This window comes from Prionailurus viverrinus, chromosome X, assembly GCF_022837055.1.
Source record: "Prionailurus viverrinus isolate Anna chromosome X, UM_Priviv_1.0, whole genome shotgun sequence".
Lineage (NCBI taxonomy): Eukaryota > Metazoa > Chordata > Mammalia > Carnivora > Felidae > Prionailurus > Prionailurus viverrinus.
The window spans coordinates 17276547-17299685 of NC_062579.1; the positions used below are offsets into that span (position 1 = coordinate 17276547).

At 43.7% G+C, this 23139-nt stretch overlaps 1 long non-coding RNA gene and 1 other non-coding gene across 2 annotated transcripts in view; one reads left to right on the forward strand and one right to left on the reverse strand.

Annotated features, from left to right (window-relative positions):
- Positions 1–23139, forward strand: part of LOC125157402 (uncharacterized) — a 68884-nt gene that overhangs the window by 37428 nt on the left and 8317 nt on the right. The gene's annotated exons all lie outside the window — the stretch shown is intronic.
- Positions 19333–19419, reverse strand: LOC125158023 (small nucleolar RNA SNORD35). Its single transcript, XR_007149148.1, has one exon. It is a non-coding gene; the product is annotated as a small nucleolar RNA SNORD35 (small nucleolar RNA).

Consider the following 23139-nt stretch of genomic DNA (forward strand, 5'->3'; position numbering starts at 1 on the left):
CTCGATCCCACAACCCTGGGATCATGACCTGAGCCTAAATCAAGAGTCAGATGCTCAACCGACTGAGCCACCCAGGGGCCCTTCTCCTCTTTCATTTCTGATTTTGTTTATTTGAGACCTCTCTCTCTCTCTCTCTCTCTCTCTCTCGATGACTGTGGCTAGAGGTTGATTAGTTTTTTTGATCTTTTCAAAGAACCAGATCCTGGTTTCATTGATCTGTTCTTTTTTTTTTAATTTTGTATATCATTTATTTCTGCTCTAATCATTATTATTTTCTTGCTTCTGCTGGTTTTGGGTTTTGTTTGTTTTTGTTTTGCTGTGTGTTCTTAAGGGTATTTCTACATCCCTCCTGCTCCCAGGACTAAATCTTGGATTTAATGTTGATTGCATATAGGTGCAATCAAAGAAATGTCGACCTCACTAGAACAACTTGTCAGGACAGTATTTGCAAGTTTCACTAGCATATAAATTCCACAGGGGAAAGGATTGCAGTCTGGTCTGCTTATTGAAGGTATCTCCAGAGCCCAGAACTCCCAACACGTAGTAGGTACTCCATAAATATTTATTGAATGATTAAATGCCCACAGTGACATTGTAAGCTCCCTAGAAGGAAGAGAGGGTCTCCATTTACATCTTCCATAAGAGCCTAACAGTGCTAGGTGAATAGAAAGAAGGTGCTTGTGGTAGATTGCAAAAACGGCCACAGATTCTCCCTTTCTCATAAGAGCTAGAGTCTCCATCTCTTAAATCTAGGCTTAGCTGTGTGAATTGCTTTGGTCAATAGGACATGAACAAATGTGATACAAGCAGAGACTTGAAAATCCTTGGGTATTAGAACTTGGAATTAGAACGTGAACATGATCACGAGCTAGCCTGCTCGTGGGTAAAAGGTTACATGGAGAAGAACCAATGCATCCCATCTGACAGTCTATGAACTACCAAACATGTGAGCCAGGCCTTTCTAGATCATCCAGCCACCTGCCATTCTGTAAGGTGAACATAGACACATGAGCCAGCCCAGATATGAAGGACTGCTCAATTAACCCATTGAATCATGAGCCAAATGAAATGTTTGTGGTTTTATGCAGCCTAAATTGGGGTCATGTATTCCACAGCAATACATAATAGATACAGTGCTCAATAAATTCCCAAGTTTAGATAGAGAAAGATCTATCATCTCAGTTCTCAAATATTATGTGCCTGCTGTATGCCAGCTTCTGTTCTTGGCACCAAGAATATGAAGATTAAAACCTGTGGTTCCTGAAAGCCTACTTAAATATGACACCAAAAGCACAAATGACGAAAGAAAAAAGATGTATTGGATTTCATCAAAATTAAAAACTTTTGTGCTTCAAAGGACACCATCAAGAAAGTGAAAAGACAACCCACAGAATTGGAGAAAACATAGGGGCGCCGGGGTGGCTCAGCCGTTAAGCATCTGACTTTGGCTCAGGTCATGATCTCATGGTTCGTGAGTTCAAGTTTCACATCTGGTGAGCTTAAGCCCCACTTAGGGTGAGCTTTAGCCCTGCTTTGGGTGAGCTCGTGCCTCACTTCGGGTGAGCATGAGCCCCGCTTCTCTCTCTCTTTCTGCACCTGCTGGGATTCTCTCTCTCTCTCTGCCCCTTGCTCACTTGAGCCCTCTCTCCTCTCTCTTTCTCTCAAAAATTAATAAATAAAAAATACTTACAAATCAAATATGTGGTAAAGGACTTGTATGTAGCATATGCAAAGAACTCATACAACTCAAGAATAAAAAGTTAAATGATCCAGTTTAAAAATGAGCAAATGATGGGGCGACTGGGTGGCTCAGTCGGTTGAGCGGTTGACTTCGGCTCAGGTCATGATCTTGTGGTCCATGAGTTCGAGCCCCGCGTCGGGCTTTGTGCTGACAGCTCAGAGCCTGGAGCCTGCTTCGGATTCTGTGTCTCCCTCTCTCTGACCCTCCCCTGTTCATGCTCTGTCTCTCCCTGTCTCAAAAATAAAACGTTAAAAAATTTTTTTAAAATCAGCAAATGATTTGAATAGACATTTCTCCCAACAAGATATACAAATGGCTGATAAACATATGAAAATATGCTCAACATCATTAGTTATTAGGGAAATGCAAATCAAAACCACATGAGGTATCACTTCATTCCTACTAAAATGTCTATGATAAAAAAAAGACAATAGCAAGTGTTGGCAAGGATATGGAGAAATTGCAAACTTCATACACTGCTGGGGGGAATGTAAAATGGTGTAGCTGCTTTGGAAAACAGTTTGGCTATTTCCTCAAATGGTTTTTTTTTTGTTTATTTAATTTTGAGACAGAGAGAGAGAGAGAGAGAGAGGGAGAGAGAGAGAATCCCGGGTAGGTTCTGCATTGTCAGTGCAGAGCCTGATGCACGGCTTGAACCCATGAACTGTGAGATCATGACTTCAGCTGAAGTCAGATGCTTAACCAACTGAGCCACCCAGTCCCCCACACTTCCCCAGATGTTAAACTCAGAGTCACCATAGGACCCAATCTGGAGTGTACTCTGACACCAGTCAACCAGTTTTCCAAATCTCTGGACACCAGTTGGATCTCCAACTGTTCAATTCTGACACTAACTATATGGAGTTATGGTCATATCCCACATATTGAAGGGTTTAGTCCCACAAGACTGCCCCCGCTTCAGATGCCAGTTGCAAGTTCCAGGTCACTTACATTTCTGACTGACTGGCTATAAATCACAGGTTCCCATGATCCCTTCCTCAGATTCAGTAGTTTTCTAGAATGGCTCACAGAACTCCGAGAAATATTTTATTTATGTTTACCACTTTCTTACAAAGGATACAACTCAGGAACAGCCAGATGAGGGGGATGCAAAGGGCAAGGTATGGACAGCCAGAGAAGGTGTGGGGCATTCTCCCGGCAAGTTCGAGTGTTCACCAACCTGGAAACTCACCATCTCCCCTTCTCATGGCTCAGTGGGTAGGGCTGGAAGTTCCAACTCTGATCACTGAGCCTTTCTGATGACCAACCCTATCATATGGCCATCTAGGGGTCCTTCCCTAAGTCACCTCACTAGCATAAACTCAGGTGTGCTTGAAAGGGGCTTGTTAGGAGTAACAACAAAAACACATTCCTATCGCTCAGAAAATTCCAAGGGTTTTGGAGCTCTGTACCAGGAACCATGGGCAAAGACCAAATATATTTATGTATCGTACTACATCCAGCAATTCCACTGTACGTGTACATATATACCTGGAGGAAGTGAAAACGTGCCTCCACGCAAAAACTTGTATGTGAATGTTTAGAGAAGCATTATTTATAATAGCCAAAAAGTAGAAACAACCCAATGTCCACCAACTGATGAATGGATAAGCAAAACATGATATATCCATACAATGGGATATTATTTGTCGACAAAAAAGAATGACATTCTGATAAATGCTATAATGTGGATGACCCTTGAAAAGATGATGCTAAGAAAAAGAAGTCAGACGCACACAAAACACATATCCTATGATTCCATAGGCGACTTTATAGAGGCAGGAAGTAGATGCGTGATTGCTAGGGGCTAGGGTGATTGGGGAGGGGGGATGGAGAGTGACCACTAATGGGTACAGGGTGTCTCTTTGGAGTGATAAAACGTTCTAAAATCACATTGTGATAGGTGCACAACTCCGGGAATACTAAAAAAACAGTGGCTTGTGCACTTTAAATAAGTGAACTGTGTGGAATATGATTCTATCTCAATAAAACTGTTTTTTACAAAGTCCAGCAACGTGGCCGAGGGCAAAGAATTACTGGTAAGTAACCGAGTTGGGACTCAAATCCAGGTCTGGTCCGCACACATCTCTTTCTGTGTAACTTTCTATCTCAGATATGCCTGGTGTATTTATTTATCTCAAAAAATAGTGTGCGTAGAAAAATAGTAATATGTATCACATCTCTAAAACATTTTATCATCCACCTTTTTAAAAATTAATTTTTTCATTTAAATCCAGTACGGTTAACATACGGTGTTGTATTAGTTTCATGTGTACAATATAGTGATTCCACAGTTCTACACATGACTCAGTGCTCATCACGACAGGGGTCCTCTTAATCCCCATCCCCCATTTCACCCATTCCCCTCACCTGCCCTCTGGTAACCATCAGTTTGTTCTCTGTAGCTAAGAGTCTGTTTCTTCTCTCTCTCTTTCTCCCTCTCTCTTTCTCCCTTTGCTCGTTTGTTTTGTTTCTTAAATTCCACATGTGAATGAAATCATATGGTATTTGTCTTTCTCTGACTTATTTGTCTTGGCATTACACTCTCTGCCTCCATCCATGTCATTGCAAATGGCAAGATCTTATTCTGTTTTTATGGTGGAATAGTATTCCATTGTGTATGCACACTACCTCTTCTTTATCCATCCATGTATTGATGGACACTTGGGTTGCTTTCATATTTTGGCTATTGTAAATAATGCTGCAGTAAACATAGGGGTGCATACGTCTTTTTGAACTAGAGTGTTCGTATTCTTTGGGTAAACACTCAGTAGTGCAATTACTGGATCGTATGGTAATTCTGTTTTTAATTTTGTGAGGAACCTCCATACTGTTTTTCACAGTGGCTGCACCAGTTTGCATTCCCACCAACAGTGCACGGGTGTTCCTTTTTCTCCACATCTTCGATGCTTGTTATTTCTTGTGTTGTTGATTTTAGCCATTCTGACAGGTTTGAGGTGACATCTCATTGTGGTTTTGATTTGCATTTCCCTAATCACGAGTGAGCATCTTTTCATGTATTTGTCAGTCATCTTTGTGTCTTCTTTGGAGATATGTCTGGGCCCATCCACCTTTTTTAAAAATGTAAAATGGATTGTGACCATTTTTCCATGTCATGACATAGTCTTCTACAACATAAAATTTAATAGCTACATAGTATCCCATTGTATGGATGACGCTTAATTTATTCAACCAAGTCCTTACTGTTTGGATGGTTTCTAATATAGAGCTCTTATCAAACTCACTGCTGTAAACAGGCTGGTGGGCTCTTTATTTTTGATGGCATCTATGGCCTTTGTCAATGATCAGAGTAGGGTCTCTCTTTTAAAGTTTTTACTAAAGCTCAATGTACATACATCACACATACATATCATAAATGTACAGGTGGACTTGTTTCACAAACTGAACATAGCTGTGTAACCAACACCCTGCTCAAGAAACAGAACATGACCGTGGGGTGCCTGGGTGGCTCAGTCGGTTAAGTGTCCGACTCTCAGTTTCAGCTCAGGTCATGATCTCGTGGTTTCATGAGTTTGAGCCCCGTGTCGGGCTCTGTGCTGACAATGCGGAGCCTGCTTGAGATTCTCTCTCTCTCCCTCTCTCTCTGCCCCTCCCTGCTCACACTGTCTTTGTGTCTCTCAAAATAAATAAATAAAACTTAAAAAAAAGAAATAGAACATGACCAGCACTTCAGAAGCTCCCTTCATGCCCTCTGCCCCCCACATTTTTTTTTCTTTATCAGTTGACTGTCAGGTGGCAATATGTCAAATTGGCAAATCCAACACCCCCGCTTTGGAGGGCCAGTAAAGATGTCACAGATTGCCGCCGAAAGTACACTCACGTCTCTTCTGCTTGTGCCTTGTCTCTCCTGCTTTCAGTGCTCTGATATATACCAACCTTAACCCTCAGCCGAGTGTCACCTATACCTAGAGTTTCCACCTTCAGTCGTTGAGTGGGCAGCTGGCAGGTTGGGCTGGTATATGGGTGAATGGCATGGGCAAGCATGTGGTGCCCTCTCCCCACCCTACACACTTGATGAAGCTGGAAAGGAGGGCCTAGGTAGTTCTGAGCAAAGGCCAGATGTTCTGAACCAGTGGCTTTCCAACTTGACTGCATATTGGAATCCCTGGGGAGGGGGGGCAGTTAAAATGTGATAATGCTTGGGGCCCGCCCCCAAAGATTCTGATTGAATTGGCATGAGATGTGGCCTGGACATGGACTTTTTTTTTTTTTTAAATAGCCAAGTGATTCCAGTGTGCAGCCAGAGCTGAGGACCTGTATTCTTTTTTTTTTTTTTTGATGTTTATTTACTTTTGAGAGAGACAGAGACAGAATGTGAGTGGGTTGGGGCAGAGAGATGGGGAGGCACAGAATCTGAAGCAGGCTGCAGGCTCCGAGCTGTCAGCACAGCCTGACGCGGGGCTCGAACTCACGAGCTGTGAGATCGGACGCTCAACCGACTGAGCCACCCAGATGCCCCTGAGGACCTGTATTCTAAACTCGAATTCTTTTTGGCGTTTGTGGGTGTGCCACTCAGTGTCAGCATCAGCTGTGGATTAAATGCCACGTCTCATTGACTCCGTAATATTATTGTAGTTCACATTAGTTTTTCTTTTGGCTCTCCTTAGAGGATTCGTGCAACACTATTTTGACAACACGTCACTCTCTCTGTAGATTGAACCGACTCTCTCTAAGATGGTTGTGGTCAGGTCACTCAGCCTGAATCGGAATTAAGATGTCTTAAAACAATAATGAGTTACAGAAGTCACCCCTGAAGCATCTTTGATATGTTTTCTTATGACTCCTACAGATGATGTGCCTTGGTAAAATAGTGTGCTTACTGGAAGAAATGATGGTCTCAGGTGTGTAAATCACACAGGGGAGATATGCAAAGCCGCGATGTCTGATCCATCCGGCTTGTTCCCTGGCTGTTTCCTGCAGAGGACACCAGCCTTTGGAAGAGCACTTCTCAGTTAGGGAGGACTTCCCTGTATAGGGTCCTGGACAGCATACTCGAAAGATGATTAAAGAGCGTTTCTTTATAAGTTACCTTTAAGAGGGAAAAGGAAATGCCTGGTTTGTGAGCCCAAACAAATGGGGGCTAGTAGAGATCAAACACTTAAGGTAGAAAAGGAAGAGAAAGGAGTTTGAGCCAGAAGAGAGATGGGTCTGGGCTAAGTTGGCCCTTCCAGGGTGTCAGAGTGGCTGACCCCTCCGTATAGGGAGTGACTGGCTAGCTTACTGTCGGACTTACAGTAGGACCAATTGGTTAGTACGAGCATAGCCTCCCAGGTACTGAGGCATAGGAATTGTGGGCAAGTGTCTTCAGTGTTAGACAGGGTGATAAACAGTAGAAGCAAAAACAGATATGGAAACACCTTCTGATTCCCGGGGAAATGTCAAGCTCTGTTCAACATCACTCTCATAAATGTTTGCATGGGAATGCTGTTCCCAGGAGCCTCATGCTGTCCTGAGGAGTGCTCAGTGGATCCTGGCCAGGAGGTCTGTGCCAGCAGAGATCAGAGCTGCTGATACACTTGGCCACATGATTGCAAGGCAGTGGCGGGTTCTGTCTTGTATTTATACAACCAACAGAAAGAATCTATTTTAGAGAAAACAGGCAAAAAAGAGAGCTGAGGGTAGCAATTTCATCGTCTGCTCTGTAATTTAGTGTGGTATTCTCTGCTGAAGGAGAAAATCATCCCTATGTTAACAGACAGTGGAGGATGAGAGAAGGAAGGATCAAACAATTTGGACACTGGTCCTGGAATTTTCTTTAAAAAAATTTTTTTTTTCAACGTTTATTTATTTTTTGGGACAGAGAGAGACAGAGCATGAATGGGGGAGGGGCAGAGAGAGAGGGAGACACAGAATCGGAAACAGGCTCCAGGCTCTGAGCCATCAGCCCAGAGCCCGACGCGGGGCTCGAACTCACGGACCGCGAGATCGTGACCTGGCTGAAGTTGGACGCTTAACCGACTGCGCCACCCAGGCGCCCCTGGTCCTGGAATTTTCATTGTGTTGGGAAGAGAGGAAAAACTTTTGACTTTTTATTTTTTCCATTTTATTTATTTTTAAAATGTTTTATTTATTTTGGAAAGAGTGCAAGCTGGGGCGGGGCGGAGAGAGAGGGACAGAGGATCCAAAGCAGGCTCTGTGCTGACAGCAGCAGCAAGCCAGATGTGGGGCTTGAACTCCCAAAACGCGAGATCGTGACCTGAGCCGAAGTCGGATGCTCAACAGGCTGAGCCACCCAGGTGCCCCTCTCTTTCCATTTTAAGAAAGACATTGGCTGTTTGTGGAGTCAGAGGCACAGATTGAGACATAAATGGAGAGATAGATAAATAGCAGGGTGGGCAGTGTAATAATAGGTAGGATAAGAGGAAATGAGAGTACTGGCCAAGGACGTGGGCTCTGAAGCCAGACTGCTGCCTGGGATTGAGTCACAGCCATGACTAATATGTGATCTTGGGCAGGTTATGTACCCTCTCTGTGGCTCAGTGTCCTCCTCTGTAAAATGGGGTGATAAGACTACATACCTCATGGAGCCCGGCACCAAGTGAGCCAATAACGGTTTGCTTTTATTTTATTATTATCATTAGTATAACTTACCTGGATATAAAGAGAGAACAGAGGAGAATTATTTACCCCAGGCTGAGGAGGTCAGAGAGAATCACCTGCCAGGGTCGTGGACATGGTGGGCTGGGCTGAGTCTCAGATGATCGGTAGGAATTGGCAAGAGAGGAGGGAGATAACATTACCATTCCGGCAGAGTGCGGTCTGTGGGTGTGGAACAGGGCATCTGTGAGGAAGGTTTTTATGTGATTTATATTTTTTAAATCACCACTGCTGCCATATTTGAAACATAGGTGAACACATGTATAGAAGTCACAGTGGTTTTTTCCAGTCCACAGAAAATGACTAGAGTGCAAGAAGGTCCAAGAACATCTTGTGACATCTCCCCGACTCCCCAGGGTCTGTAGTCTTCAGCTGGATTTATTGCTGGAATCTGCTGTATCGTGGACCCAGGCCTTGCTTTCCCTCAAGAGGGTGATCCAGACGGAGAGCCACGGAACGTTTTCAAACAGGGGAGCCATGATGGGAACGGTTATTCAACATCTATTTCAGTGAGCCCCCTTTCAGCATGCCTTTTTGTGTAGCTGATGCTAATAAATAAAAAAATTACATTTCCCAGACTGCTTGGCAGCTGTGTAATTTTGGTTCCACCAATCAGGTGTGAGCTGAATTCTGGCCTCCTGCAAGTGGGGAAAGAGGCATGGTAGGAAGCTTCTGTTGCAGGTGTATCTCTCAACAGGTCTGGTGTACCTCTGAAGCCAGTGGTTCCAACAGGGGCTTCCTGAGTCCCCAGATTCTATCTGAGGTTGGCAACCCTGGGGCCCGCTGTTGAAAGGGCAGCTTACTGGTTTGTTTACACAGCCGCCTCCTGAGGGTGGTGGTTTGCTGGCAGGAGAACCCAGTGAGCGCATGTCTGGTGGTGGCTGTATCCTGAACCCAGATCCTGCTTTCTTTCTCCCTTTAGATGGTACAGAGTCAGCCCCCCTCTCTGTCTCTCCTTTCCCCTGCCTGTAGCCCTTTATTAAGGTCGTAAAGTCATGTGGTCTCTAACACAGGTTGGGGAAAGGAATCTCGGCTCTGGGTCTGGGTTACCTTCCCCCCAGAAGGCACCCGGGCTTCTTAGGCAAATTTCCCCACACCCCCCTTTATGCAAATGTGACCCTTTGCCTCCTTTACCTCCCCAGACACCCTGCCACAAAGTAATGCCACTTTGTGGGGGAAAGAGTGATACAGCCTTGGCGGGTAATGCTGATACAGCAGGCCAAATGATGTAGGTTAACAAATGGAGGGTCAGGGGTTTCCAGGTAATTTAGAAAGGAAGCACGTTGAGGCAGGAATAAGGAGCTGTCCTCTGAAGTGGAAAGAATGATCTTTCAGGATCTTGAAGCAAACACTTAAAGAGAAGGGAGATGAGTAAACTGTGGGACTGACCTGGGGTGGGGTGACCTACTCCAGGCCCAGCAAGGTTTCTCCCAGTCCTGGGGACGGTCCCCTTGTGCGTTGTGTGGGCTGTGCCCTGCACTCAGTCGGACGCCTGACCAAGGGCACTGAGCAGGAACTGAAATGCAGCCCACGCCCCACTTGCCAAGCAGAGGGCCCAGCACGGGGCTGTGTGCTCCAGGAGGAAGGGGAGGATGCCTTTGAAAAACCACGCTGAGGTGTCATAGGAGCAGCCCTAGTTCCAGGTGATGGCTCAGGGAGGAGAGGCCCGGATGCTGTCCATGTCAAAGGCTTCCGACACCTGGAAGGGTGTCCCCTCCCTACCCCAAGGCACAGACACCGCGCGTGCAGAGCTCTCTTCCCAGCCCTCCTCCAGCTCTGCCGGAGACAGCAGGTTGCCCTTTTATTACGTAACCCTCGGCAATGGGCAAGGTGGCGTTGACTTTGTTGTTGTTTCCTCTGCCAAGTGTTTTCATGCTGTAAACTGCACATTATGAACTCTACAGTCATTCTTTGGACCTTAAAAATTGCTTAGGAGGGAAGAGGGTGTGGGGAGGAGGGGGAGGAGGAAGATGGGGAGACAAAGTCCTTTTGGATCACAAACTGTCACTTTCCCTTCTAGAGTGACTAACTGCATTCGGTCTTTTGTGCCTTGCCTGGGGAACACGTTCAACAAGTATAAAAGTGAATCAGGTTGTTTAGAGCAGTGCTTTGAAGACTCCAGGATTTCTGCTGTAACAGCAGTGCGGGCTGTGTGTTCCGCCTGGAACCACATCCACCGCAGACAACAGGTCGAACTGGAATGAGCTGCTGGGGCACCAAGGCCCTCAGCTTGCTGGCACCTGGGAAAACCCTCTAGGGAGTGCGGCCGAGCCGGCACACGGGGATGTGGCAGCAACAGCATGTGGGCAGCCCCCGTGCACTCTGGGCACAAAAAAAAAAGAAAGAACACGGTTTGTAGAAAGTCTGCTTTGCGCAGTTTGAACCGGAAGTGTGAATCGCTAAAACCACTTTGTAAAAAGCACCAAAGCACAGAAGCCCTTGGCTCCCCCGCTCGCCACAGCCCGGGTTTACTGTTGTCACGCGCACCTGCCCAGCTCCCAGCAGTCAACAGTGCTGCTCAGGCCTGAGACTCTCTCTGGACACAGCGCCCTCGCTTCTCAGGCAGGGGGACTCGGAAGTGTGTCTCTGGTCACCCAGGGTTCCCCAGCAGGACTGTGCTGCTTGCCTTCCTTCCCCACTGCCCTACCGATGTCTCCTGAAACCTCCCACGAGAGCCGTTGGCACCGAAATCCTCCTGTCAGCACCCAGGTCTGGGGGACCCCAAACTGAAACATTCTCCTAGCTTTATCCGTTTCGTTAAAATCTGCTCTCCTCCTTTGTTAAATAGGTTTAACTCTGCTATAAATGTTTCATTCTCAAACTTAACACCAGGCTGGAGTGGCTCCTCCATCCAACCAACTTGTTTGATACAAGGCGTATCCAAGTTTTAAAAGTCCTCGCATGATTCTTAAGGAACTTTGCCACTTCTTTGCTAGACTGGGATGTGTTGTATTACGTACTTGTTCTGGTACCTGAATCATAGATGAGCTTTCTCTTGGAAAATTTATTTTCTGATAGATTATGTGAGTGGCGTCATGTTTTAAATATATTAGGGGAATTTAGATCTCAAACTAATTCTCTTGTGAGTCCTTTTATAAAACAAACCCAAATTTATGAATTTTCATGTATTTTTCTTTCCTTAAAGTGAACCATACCTACCTTGATTTAAATGAGACTTCACCTACAGTCTCCTCCATTTTTTAAAAAATTTTTAAGTAATCTCTGCACCCAACATAGGGCTCACATTTACAACCCTGAGATCAAGAGTCACATGCTCTATTGACTGAGCCAGCCAGGCACCACCACTAGTCTCCCCTGTTTTATTTTATTTCTTTTATTTAAAATATTTTTTTCATGTTTATTCATTTTTCGAGAGACACGGAGCAAGCAAGGGAGGGGCAGAGAGAGAGGGAGACACAGAATCCGAAGCAGGCTCCAGGCTCTGAGCTGTCAGCACAGAGCCCGATGTGGGGCTCGAACCCACGAACTGCGAGATCATGACCTGAGCCGAAGTCGGATGCCTAACCCACTGAGTCACCTAGGGGCCCCTCCCCCCATTTAAATGCTACTTCTGCTAGCCTCATTTACCCTATTTCCAAGGATCTAATACAGAACTATCTGAAATACAATATCGATGGTACAGAGCCTACAGGAAATTAGTTTTGTTCTCCAGCCTCACTTTAGGACTACTGTAATGTGTCTTTTTCTCTCATTAATTTGTGGAGAGAGGCTGTATAAATCACTGACTCTGCATTCTTCCATTTTTCCAGCATATTAATCAATTAATATTTGAAGTTGTATGAAGTAAAGAAAGAATGGGACTGTAGTCCTTTCTTAGAAATAAAATATTAGAGCTCATTTCAGCATAAAAGTAATGCAAATACACAGAAAACTAGAATTCAGAGAAGTAGAAGAAAGGCATCAGTATTTCTTCTGTATAATGAAACTCAGCATCACGTGTTAGTTTATTTTCTATCTTTCTATGTGCAGCTTTTGTGTTTTAATTTTCATCGTGGCATAAGCACGTTCTATGTTATTATCTCTTGTTGGACATCAGACATCATCTTTTTTTTAATGTTTTTTATTGCGGGGGGGAAGCACAAGTGTGGAGAGGGGCAGAGAGAGAGGGAGACACAGAATCTGAAGCAGGTCCCAGGCTCTGAGCTGTCAGCACAGATCCTGACGCGGGGCTCGAACTCAAAAACCGTGAGATCATGACCTGAGCCAAAACCAACAGTCAGACATCTAACTGACCGAGCCACCCTGGCATGCCAAGATGAGTTTCTATACCTCTCCTCTGCATATACTGAGACCCTGCTCTGTGTGGGACACCTTGAAGGAGCCAAAGATGAGTAAGACACAGCATCTGTCTGCCAGGAGCTTGGCATCTAGAAGAGGAACGCAGAACTGTCGTCCATAAATAACAGCAGTTCATAAGAAAGTTCTACCTAGGGTATTATGAGGGCACAGAGGAACAAGTCTCTGACTCTAGCTAGTGAAGGGTTTTAGGAGCATGAGTAAGATTTTTCCAGACAGTGCAGATGAAGAAAATGAAATAAATCAGGGGTATGTGATAGCAATGAGAGGAGGGCAGGAGGGCAGCAGCAGTAGAAAGAGCAGATAGGAGACGCCTCTCTGAAGAGGTGACATTTATTTATTTTTGTTATTTTTTTTAACGTTCATTCATTTCTGAGAGACAGAACAGAGCGTGAGCAGGGGAGGGGCAGAGAGAGAGGGAGACACAGAATCCGAAGCAGGCTCCAGGCTCTGAGCTGTCAGCACAGAGCCCGATGCGGGGCTCGAACTCACGAACTGCAAGATCATGACCTGAGCTGAAGTCGGACACTCAACTGACTGAGCCACCCGGGTGCCCTGAGGTGACATTTAAACTGAGACCTAAGTGACAAGAAGTTTTCAGCCACTCAAGGACCTAGTAGAAGAGTGTTTAAGGCAAAGGAGCAGCAAGCACCAAGGAGATGGGAGTGATCTTGGCTTGTTCAAGGAAGAGCACGGTGGGAATGACACGAGTGAAAGGGAGTGGAGTAGAGTTGACCTCAGGGAATCGGAGAGGAAAGTAGAAGCGGGTCAAATGAAAGGACAGCAGGGCAGCTCCGAGAGCCCAGCAGCTATCGGAGAACATGAATCAGGAGCGGTTCTAACACATAAGATTGCGTGACTTTTTCAAAACTGCCTAGGAGCACCGGAAGTAGGGAGGGCAGATGGAGGGATTGATATATGGTTGGAGGTTGCAGAACAAGCGTAGCGAATAGACAGTGGAGTAGAGGAGGGAGGGAATGGAGAGTTTGTAGTGTTGTGTTCTCAAGTCCAGGCTGGATAAGAAAAGACCGGAAGGCGAGAAGGTTGGACGATAAGAGTGTGACATACAGGGAGAAAACAGAAGGCTGGGGGATTGGAGGCCTCAGAGGGTTTACAGGGCTTATGTGACAGACACAAGGTAGAGAGAAAGCTGGAAGGATAAAGGGTTTTACTCTGAGAGAAGAATACTGGGGTTTAAGAAAGCAGAGTTCACACAGCTTTGGGTGATGTCAAGGCCCATTGCTGAGGTAAAATGGAGGTGATGGTTGCAGAGGTGATCAGAGAAATGTGGTGTAAGATAGGGTCTTATCTGATTTCATCAAATCAAAGCTTTGGTGTGTCAAAGGACACCATCAATAAAGTGAAAAGACATGGGGCACCTGGCTGGTTCAGTTGGTAGAGCATGTGACTCTTGATCTCGGGATTGTGAATTCGAGCCCCGTGTTGGATGGAGAGACTACTTAAAAAGAAAATCTTTAAAGGGGCACGTGGATGACTCAGTCGGTTAGGTGTCCCACTCTTAATTTCAGCTCAGGTCATGATTCCAGGGTCATGGAATCGAGCCCCATGTCAGGCTCCACACTGGTCATGGAGGCTGCTTAAGATTCTCTCTCTTCCTCTTCCTCTGCCCCTCTCCCTTGCTTGCGTTCTTATGCTCTCTAAATACATGAATAAAATAAAATAAAATAAAATAAAATCTTTTTAAAGTGAAAAGACAAGCAACAGAATGGGAGAAAATATTTGCTAATAACTTATGTGATGAGACTTGTATAAAAAATGTATAAATAATTGGGGCCCTTGGGTGGCCCAGTCAATTAAACATCTGACTCTTGATTTCGGCTTAGGTCATGATCACATGGTTTGTGAGATTGAGCCCCACGTCGGGCTTTGTGCTGACAGCGCCGAGCCTGCTTGGGATTCTCTCTCTACTTCTCTCTCTGCCCCTCCTCTGCTCGTGCATGGTCTGTCTCAAAATAAATATTTAAGAAAAATGTATAAATAACTCTTACTACTCAATGATAAAAAGATAGGTAACCCACTTAAAAATAGGCAAGGAATCTAAATAGATATTTCTCCAAAGATGACACATGCGCATGGTCCATAAGCACATGCAAAGATGCTCAACATCATTAGCCATCAAGGAAATGCAAGCCAAAAGTACGATGAGATACCACTTCATACCTACTAGAATGGCTATAATCAAATATTCACATAATAAACAAGTGTTGGCAAGGGTATGGAGAAATTGGAACCCGCACACATTGCTAGTGGGAATGTAAAATGGTGCAGCTGCTTTAGAAAATAGTTTGGCAGTTTCTTAAAATGTTAAAATTAGAGTTACTATATGACCCAGCAATTTCACGCTTAGGTATATACCCAAGAGAAATGAAAGCATATGCCCATACAAACACTTGTGCCCCAAAACTCACGGTAGCATTACTCAGTAGCCAAAAGTGGCAACAATGCGGACGTCCATCAACTGACAAATGAATAAGTGAAATACGGTATATCCATGCAGTGCAGCAACTTGGATGATCCTTGAAAATGTCACACTAAGTGAATGGAGACAGTTACTACTTAGAGTTAGTAGTTGGTCAGAGTAGATTGGGGGATGGAAATAAGCATTTTCTTAATGAAATAGAACAGAATAGGCTAGATTAGATTAGACTGGATCGGGTCTTTACATCTTAGCTCAAGTACCATTTTCTCAGTAAGTCTTTCCTAACGAGGCCAAATTCCCCTCTCTTGGAACCTGTCCTTGATAGCACTAAGCACGGTTGGAAGCTGCTGTTAATTCGCAGGATGATTGGATGGACATTGGGATCCCAGGATGTGAATATAAATACACTGCATCTACCGCACTTAGCCCAGTCGATAGCACGTAGCAGGTTATTTGTAAGCATCTGTTCAAGGAGGGAAGGAAAGAAGCTGGTCAGTGGGGGCTCAAAGCTGTAGTTGCAAAAAACACAGTAACCTAGAAGGAAAGGAATAAAATGGGGGATGTAGGTAGATGAGGTCTCTAAAATAAAGATCTCTAAGAGAATGTGTTTCAAACTGGGGGGTCACAACACATTAGTGAATTGTGAGAATGATATACTAAGTTGTGGCCAGAATTTTTTAATGAAACGGAATGGGATAGGATAGAAAATATTGGAGAGGCACCTGGCTGGCCGAGTCGGTGGAGCTGGTGACTCTTGATCTCAGGGTCATGAATTCAAGCCCCACATTTGACATGGAGCCTACCTAAAAAAAAAAAAAGAAAAGAAAAAAACATATCAGAGAAAATACCACATACCAAGAGTAAAAATTTTCAAGAAACTTTTGTTTGAATTATATATATATATATATATACATATATATATATATATATGGCAGTATCATAGCCAATGAGGTTTATCTGAGGTGTGATTATTGCTATAATATATATTGTATATGTATATACACACATACACATACATACCCATACACATGTGTGTGTTGTGTCATGATTTTACTATGTTCCAATTTTTAAAAATTGAGACACTCCTGCCCATACCCTCTGGTTCAAACATTTATGACTGTAATTCTTTTCTGAAGCTCTGATCATTTTAGCAGCTTGAGAATCACTGAATATAAGGCTTTTGATGATTTACACAGCATTTTTAAAAAGTCATTTGTTAAGTACAAATTAAACATTAATTTCTCAAGTGTAAATTGAACACTGGTGGAATTTCTTAAGTATAAACATTAATTTGAGCTTTTAAGAACAAGTCAAACAATGGTTGCAATCTTTATTAGAATATTTTTTTAGTCTCTCAAATGTATCAACAAGTATGATTTATTTCTAATCGTTTATGATTAACAAACCGAGGAAGCCAGTGTTATGTGGCAAAACGCATGTCCTTGATTTAATTTCTATTACCATGAGTTATTTCAAAACAGTTTAACGCCAAGATTTCTTTCAATGTGTGCAGCACATCACGTGTGCTTAACATTTCTTTCGTTTGGGAAGCATGTGTGGTGGGCGCACAGGGGCTTTGGAGCCATTCTGGTCTGCAAGGAACCCTGGGTTTGCCACTTACTAGCTGTTTGACATTGGACAAGTTGGTGTGGTAGGATCTTGGCTTCCTTGTCTATAAAACAGAGAAAGTGATTTAGGTGGAAATTACCATTTGTAGAGGTCGAAATTGGTCCACTGTTGGCAATTTCATGTGGCTCAACCTAGTGATTATCTTACGGTGTGGTTGTGAAGATCAAACAAGACAATATTTGTTTAATACCTGTCACCATGCACATTTAATATTAATATTCCCTTTGATAAAGACAAAAAATATTAGCGTCATTGTTGAATTATCTCTTTAAATTGGCAGCATATACATTGGTCCATTGCACATTATGTACTTATTTAATGTCTGTCTTGCCTTTTTGCAGAAAGAATTTAAGAAGACTGTTTTGCACATAGTTAGTACTGAATAAATATTTGGATACTAGTGAATTGATGTTTCTGTTTAGCTTTGTTTCCTTGGTCATTTATGAGCCATCATTTGGTACTTTGCTAGAATTGGATGAAACGTTAGAGAGCCCAATATGGACTGTTGTCTCCCAAGAGGATGTAACAAAATCTTGTTTTGTACTTCTGTGACGGGTATTTCTTTCCAGGGAGCCAGCCCCATGCAGTGGTGTCTGGTGAATGTTTAACAGAACTCTCTGGAGTTCAGGGTGTGTGGGTGGTGGTGGTGGACCTGATCTGCAGCGCCGGCCAATTTCTGTGCTGATACTTCCGTCACTGCTGCTTTCAGGCCGTGAACTTGACATCGCTGGATGCACAGTTGGGAAGAGATGAGTGTAATGAGCTTTCTGAGCTAGAATCAGGTGCTCCAGCCACACTGCTGGCCCCAAGAGTCGTGAAACCCACCCTGAGGGCAGTGCTCTCTAGACTGGGACTGACAGTGCGTGCAGGATTTTTGATTTATATTTATGCTGCTAATAAAGAAGTTTCATAATTACTGAGTATTTTTGAAAAACACAACTGAACAGAATAGCTGCAAAAGGGGGACAAAACAATAATTATAATATTTATTATTATCCTACATCTGTATGACACCTTCTCATTAAATTGCTTTTCTTGATGAGACAACCTGCAGGGTTTTGCTCTTTTTTCCTTTTGTCAACCTGTTATTTTAATGACTAAAAGACCAAGTAGGTGTTCCCCCCAAAAAGTGCTATGTAATTTTATATATTGACTCCCTTGATGAGCTAACTGGCTCAGATCTTGGGAAACTCCTTTTTTTTGTGGGACTGTAAATTTCAACATCATTTTTTTAAAAAAAAATGTGAATCACAATTGGGGGAATTGCTAAGGAAACGGATCATTTTATCAGTGATATATTTAAAGATTTTAAAAATGGTTCTGCAGTGGGACTCCCGGGTGTCTCAATCGGTTGAGCATCCGACTTTCGATTTCTGCTCAGGTCATGATCCCAGGGTCATGGGATCGGCCCCCACTGTTGGGCTCTGCGCTGAGTGTGGAACCCGCTTGGGATTCTCACTGTCCCTCTGCCCCTCTCCCCTGCTCGCGCGTGTTCTAAAATAAAAACAAATTAATTGAAAAATCCTTCTGCAAATAAAATGTTTTACTCTAAATCAGGGATACTAAATGGGAGGTGGTATCGTCCTGGGGTGGGGATAGATTTTAGAAATAGATGGTGGTAGTTTTTGTTGTTGTTGCAGTGATTGGGGAGCACTGTTGAAATCTAAAGGGTCCGGCCAGAGATGCTAGAATTGGAAATTGTCCCATGTTCTGAATGACCTTCAAATCTTTTTTTTTAAGAGAGAGAGAGAGAGTGCACATGACAGCAGGGGAGGGGCAGAGAGAGAGGGAGAGAGAGGGAGAATCTTAAGCAGGCTCCACATTCAGTGTGGAACCTGATGCAGGGGTTGATCTCCTGACGCTGAGATCATGACCTGAGTCGAAATCGAGTCAGACACTTAACCGACTGAGCCACCCAGGCACCATGACCTTCAGAGATATTCTGCTGAGCTGTCATGTTGATGAAAATAAGCACCCAGGTTTCCAAGAGCACAAGGATGCTTGCATTTAGTTTTGCTTCGAACCCTCCAAAAGTTGTTCACCATGTTGGGAAGTCTTAGCAACATTGGTGGTAACTGATTTTGCCACTAGGGCACACCTGTGTCAGTCTTTGTCTTGCACCGTCACTCACAGTGATGGTATGACAGTGTAAGCGTTCGGCTCCTCTATTTTGTCTTCTAGTATCGCTGTGCCTGAGTTTACATTTTGAGGTGCACGTTATTTTATTATAAATTACTTATTTTTATTTGCCCTTTCTATCAGGGCGTTACGTTGATTGATTTTTACAATTATGCATAGGGGTATGTGGTATCACCTGTGAGTTTCATTTCAGGTTAGTACGGGAGGGCTACTGAGTATGTGTTATTAAAGGAGTCATTGGGTCTGAGACCCAATAACTAATCTAAGTGGCTAATCCTTAGCATGATATGGCAATGCCATTTCTTTTTCCACGGTCCCAGCATATCTTCCTACCATCTGATATCGCATTCCCTTGGCTTCAAGACTATAAGCAAATTGTTCACCTCTGCCCCAGTCACTACCATTTGTGGTCTAAAGTAACAATTTTACCCATTTTCCTTATTTTTCCTTCCTGGCATCAGCTGAGCCATCGGCATTATTGCCACTGCCCACAGTGGCATCCGCCGACCATCATGAGAAAAAGCCATCGTCTGCGGAATTTTACCCATTTTCTTTTTTTTTTTTTTAATTTTTTTAACGTTTATTTATTTTTGAGACAGAGAGAGGCAGAGCACGAACAGGGGAGGGTCAGAGAGAGGGAGACACAGAATCTGAAACAGGCTCCAGGCTCTGAGCCGTCGGCACAGAGCCCGACGCGGGGCTCGAACTCACGGACAGCGAGATCATGACCTGAGCCGAAGTCGGCCGCTTAACCGACTGAGCCACCCAGGCGCCCCTACCCATTTTCTTGATCAGAGTTCACAGTTTTGCCATTCGTTCTTCAGAACATTTGGTGACCTCTTGGAAAAGGACGTAGTCAAAAAGGCCAGTGGATCAGTTTTTACTGTTGTAAAATGAAGTGAGCCTAAATTTCCTTGAGTTTAGAATTTGCCCGTGAGGAATTCGGAGGCAGGCAGGAGCGAGCACATCTGTTTCGTCTCATGCCTTATGTAGAGGCAATAAACACTCCGGTAAGAAAATAAGCACTTAGTGCTGTGCACACAGTAACAAAAAATAAATGCATACTTTGAGCGGGACCCTAATATGAACCTACAGATCATGTTGTCAACACAGTGAAAATGAAAAACAATGCGTCGTCAGTGAATAAACTCGTAATGAACATGCAGGGCTCACCTTTGGCAAGAACGCAAAGTAGCTGGTGTTTGTTTCCAGCGCTTGTGTCTTCTCTCTTGGGTGCCCTTTTCTTCCCTCAGCACCTCCCACCGCAGCGAGCCTAAGGCTCTCGGACGGTCCTTTTCTGACTTGAAGGAGTCTCCCTGTCAGAAGGAAAGGGGTCTGGTACACCTTTTTTCTTACTAACTCTAGAATCTTTTTAGAGCAGATGGGCTGTCTTCGGAGATGAGGATAGTGGTTACCTTGGACAGGCAGAAATGACTGGAAAGGAGCTCGAGAGCTTCTGGGGGGGCTGGTAATGTTGTGTTTCTTGTTTTATTGTGGTAAAAGATACGTATCGTAAAATTTACCAACTTGGCTGTCTCTAAGCGTACAGTTCAGTAGTGTTAAGTATATTCACATTGTTTTGAAGTAGATCTTTAGAACTTTTTCATCTTGTAAAACTGAAACTCTGTGCCCATTAAACAATAACTCCTCATTTCTCCAGTGCCCTTGGTAATTGCCATTCCACTTCCTATTTCTATATATTTGACTACTCTAGATACCTTATATGGGTAGAATCATGCAGTCTTTATCCTTTGGTGACTGGTTTATTTCACATAGTATCATGTCCTCAGATTTCCTCCATATTGTAGCACGTGACAGGATTTCCCTTCTAATGTTGTATTTATTTTTTTAATGGCATTTTTCAGTGTTTACTTCTTTTTTTTTATATGAAATGTATTGTCAAATTGGTTTCCATACAACACCCAGGGCTCATCCCAACAGGTGCCCTCCTCAATGCCCATCACCCACCCTCACCTCCCCCCCACCCCCCAACAACCCTCAGATTGTTCTCAGTTATTAAGAGTCTTTTATGGTTTAGCTCCCTCCCTTTTTTTTTTCCTTCCCCTCCCCCACGATTTTCTGATAAGATTCTCAGGATACACATAAGAGTGAAAACGTACGGTATCTGTCTTTCTCTGCCTGACTTATTTCACTTAGCATCACACTCTCAGTTCCATCCACGTTGGTACAAAAGACCATATTTCATTCTTTCTCATTGCCACGTAGTATTCCATTGTGTATATAAACCACAACTTCTTTATCCATTCATCAGTTGACGGACATTTAGGCTCTTTCCATCATTTGGCTATTGTTGAAAGTGCTGCTCTAAACATTGGGGTACAAATGCCCCTATGCATCAGCACTCCTGTATCCCTTGGGTAAATTCCTAGCAGTGCTATTGCTAATGTTGTATTTCTTGATCTGTGTGTTGGTTACCTGAGTACACTCCCTTTGGGAAAATTCATCCAGTTGTGCACTCATTTTTTTTTAAGTTTATTTATTTATTTTGAGAGAGACAGAGAGCTTGTGAATGGGGGAGGCACAGAGAGAGAGGGAGAAGCTCAAGCAGACTGCACTGACAGTGGGGCTCGAACTCGCGAACTGTGAGATGGTGACCTGACGCTTAACCAACTGAGCCACACGGGCGCCCCCAGCTGTGCACTTACTGACTGGACCCACTTCTGTATGCATGTTATACTTCCAAGAAAGACTTTATAAATTAGACGGAAACAAAATTTAAAAATCATTACTACCGCTTCTGCTAAGCTATTAGTAACTTGTGTTAATGTTTCCCAGGGACGTTTTGCAAGCACCAGTTAGAGAAGGCAATGCTTAACTCCAAGGGGTATGTGGTGAAGGCAGAACTTCAGAAGAGATGGCTTCACACAGGCCCTATTCAAATCTTCCTTGATGTGTGGCTCTGAGCCCCTTCATACAGAAGGCTGGTACTACCCATCTCAATCCAAAATCACTAAACACTAGTTACCCCCCCCCCCCACCAAACAAGAGCAGAAGGTAAAGAAAAAAACCCACTGTCCTTAAAGAGGTAAATGAAATTGGGAAGAAAGCCTATTGAAGAAAATTTTAGGAGAAAGAACAAAACAGTGTTGGAAGAGGACAATCAGGTAGGGTTGTCACATTTAGAAAAACAAAAAGCCAAAAAGACAAATGATCAATACAGGACACCCATTGAAACTTGATTTCATATAATCAACAAATAGGTTTTTAAAGTAGAAATATGCTCCAAATAGTGCACGGGACATACTTGTACTCAAAATATATTTGTTGGTGAGGCACCTGGGTGGCTCAATCAGTGCAGTGTCTGTTACTTGATTTTAGCTCCATTCATGATCTCAAGGGTTTGTGAAATTGAGCCTGGCATTAGGCTCTTCACTGACAGCATGGAACCTGTTTGAGATTCTCTCTCTCTGCCCCTCCCCTGCTTGTGTTCTCTCTCTCTCTTTCTCTCTCTCTCAAAATAAATAAAAAACTTTAATATATATGTAAAAATTTGTTGTTTATCTGAAACTCACCTTCCACTGGGCACCCTGTATGTTTTACCTGGCAACCCTAGATACAAGGGAAGGAAGAGGGAGATAAAATCACAGGGAACATGAAAAATGTCTTTTCAATGCAGGGATCCAGCCCAAAGCCAGATTCTCTTACAACTACCTAGCATTGGATAACATTCCCTGTCCTCAATGAGGGAAAGAACTTTGCACTAGGAATCAGTTTAATTTTGCAATGAAGAAAAAATTGGACTTTTCTTAAATCTCTTGCTAGGGGTCCAGAGTTTAATCCAAATCCTTTCACACTTGCTGTTTTGCCGAGAGCTGAGTGACACAAACTGCCTGGGATAATGGTGTGGGGTTGCAGGCAGGAAGGGCAAAGGACTTCGTCTGAAAGACCTAGTGCCTGGTAGTGACTTGTCAGTTTTCATCTGAAGCGGTTTTTTGATGTGTATAAATAGGGGTTGCCATTAAAAGTACTGCATCATTACTGGTGGGGAAAAACAAATTCCCGAACACTCCACCCTCTCTATTCATCAAAGCCAAAGTGTCCAAGATTCACTCAAGGTGAATGAGGGCAGTTGTTCTGGAAGAGTTGGCTTTGTCACACAGTTTCTGATTTGCTTTGAAGCCCTGCGGTTAAACCCTTCTAACTCTGAGTCCATAAAGGGATAATAAGGCTTGATCAATGTAAGTTCTCAGGCTCATTGTGTAAAAGAAACAATTTTTAAAATTGCAAGTATATA